Below are 2446 nucleotides of genomic sequence, written 5' to 3'. Positions count from 1 at the left end.
TGCAAGCCAGGCATGGGGCTCTGCACTAGAGCTGCAAATGCTGGGGGGCCCTCACTGTCCCTTTTCTCTTCTCAGGGGGACAACCGGCATGTCCATGGTGCAGTGTGACAGGCTTAACCACAGGGAGAGAAAAGACTGCCAAGGGTAGGTTGGAGCTGGGAAAAGCCACTTAGGAACAGATTTTCAGGGGAGGTGATAGACAAGGGCAAAGCGAAGAATGAGGATGAGTGTGTCAAGTTTCAAAGTGCCAGGAGGCAGCACAGTGCATTCAGGAAACTACAGCAAGTTCATGATAACCGACAGCTGATCTGGCAGCATCACCTGGGGATGGAGGCTGAGCCCCGGGTTAACACTGGGGTGAGATGGTTTGTATACTATGCCGAGGAGGTGATGTACTACACTGTGGGGGCACAGGGAGCTACCGGAGGATTTCAAATATCAGAATCGTAACCATAATAGAGTATTTAATTGCATCCTAGCTTTCATCAAGGGTAAGATGCACTATAGTTTATGTTCGACTAAGAAAGAGAAATGCTGTCAGTTAAACTAGGATATGTCCTCAAGTGCAAGGTAAATGCCACCTTTAGAGATATTAAAATGGGGGGGGGGACAAATCTTAGAACAAGTAAACTGTGGTACTAGAATAATTAAGAAAGGTCGAACACTTGGATCAACAAAATAAGTGATTATTCCTTAACCATGTGCACCCAACTATATTAAGTCTTAGAACAAGAGACATTCTCATCTTGATGCCCCGCAGCTGTTAGGCCCAAGGTACAGAGGGCAGTAGCCAATGACCAGCAGGCCCCAAGTGCCATGTGCAGACTCTAAGAGCAACTGCCTTTGAGAGAGGAAACGGTTGAGAGTGGGCTTTCTGAGGTAGAGAAGTATTAGCTGGGAAAGTCGGAAAATTGACACAGAATCGGAATTGATGCCCCTACATGACAGAGTTGGTGAAACTTCCCTTCTCAGAGATCTTGAGGCTCCTCAGAAATGTAGTTTTCATTTTGGACGGAACATTCAGGATAAATATGATCTGTTCGAGTTCCTGGTTCTCTCATCAGGACTGTTTCTTAGGCTTCACTGGTACAAGAAAAGGGTTTTGATAGACCAGGGTAAATCCTGACAAAAGCAAAGCACGGTATCGATGAAAAACTAACCACTCAGAAGAGAACAACAGATAAAAGGCCAGGCCGACCTGACCCTGCAGGATAGGTAAGGTTGGTCTGGCAACAGGGGTAGAGGGGAAGTGCCCATCTCCTGCTAGAAGAGCTAGAGAAGTCCCCTTCCCGAGAGACCACAGCAGGAGAGGAGAGCAGTAGGTGCTGATGATGAAGAATATTTTAATCAGCAGAGAAGGTCAAAATGACAAAGTTCCAGGATCAGAGTAAACCTATGGGATCAAAAAATAAAAAATAAAAAAAAAGATTTTTTTGAAACGACTTTTTTTTTTTCAAGGAATTTAATCAAAATCCTTTATAACAGACAGTTGGCTGTTTAAACCAAAAGTACAACTCACTGAGAGAATCGCCGCATTATTTATTGGGGTAGAAAGGACCTGGAATGTAGAAAGACCCATTCTGTAGAGGAAAAAATAGAATCACTAACAGGTCCCTACCTTGCACAGCCAGTGGCTAGGATCCCTGGCTCATGAGACCCTGTGCTAGCAGGCCGCTAGAACCATCTCAACTATGTTAGTCTATCTTGGAAGCCAACAAGTGTTTGCCCAGTTAAGAGCACGGTAACAATCAGTCACGTTATGTTATAATGATTGTCGATATCTTTAAAAGCCTTGTCAAGTTCCTTTTTGAGTAACCCTCACCCCACCCTTAGAGAAATTTATGTGTGGTTCACCTCTTTGAAATATCTACTGTTGTTCCACATTTACCATAGCCAAAAAAAAAAAAAAAAAGCTTTCTATTAACAAAGTGTTCAGAAGGGGGCGCCACTGGAAACAATGAGAGTTTTCGCAGCTGGGACAACTTTGTTGCAGAAACAGCTGAAAGCAATCAGGTCAGACAGAGCCAAGGGCTGGAGGGATTTTTAAAATTACAAAAACCGAACCAAATCAAACCAATACAAAAATCATAACCAATGGCCAAGATTTCAAGTTTGCTACTAAAGGTATGACATTCTCCTAAGACATGCGTGTGACTTGATCAATATATTTCTATATTTATATTTGAAGAAGAAGGAACTATTTGATGCAGCAAATCCACATTGATTAAAAATTACCAGATAAGGGGCTCTTGGGGGGCTCAGTGGTTTAGGCCTCTGCCTTCCGCTCAGGTCATGATTTCAGGGTCCTGGGATGGAGCCCCACATCAGGCTCTTTGCTCAGCGGGGAGCTGCTTACCCCTTTCTCTCTGCCACCTCTCTGCCTACTTGTGATCTGTCAAATGGGTAAATAAGATCTTTAAAAAAAGAATTACTAGGTGAGAAAAAC

Source organism: Mustela lutreola, chromosome 3 (genome assembly GCF_030435805.1).
Source record: "Mustela lutreola isolate mMusLut2 chromosome 3, mMusLut2.pri, whole genome shotgun sequence".
NCBI classification, from domain to species: domain Eukaryota; kingdom Metazoa; phylum Chordata; class Mammalia; order Carnivora; family Mustelidae; genus Mustela; species Mustela lutreola.
The sequence above is the reverse complement of the archived record's forward strand: the minus strand, read 5'-3'. Positions refer to the sequence as shown.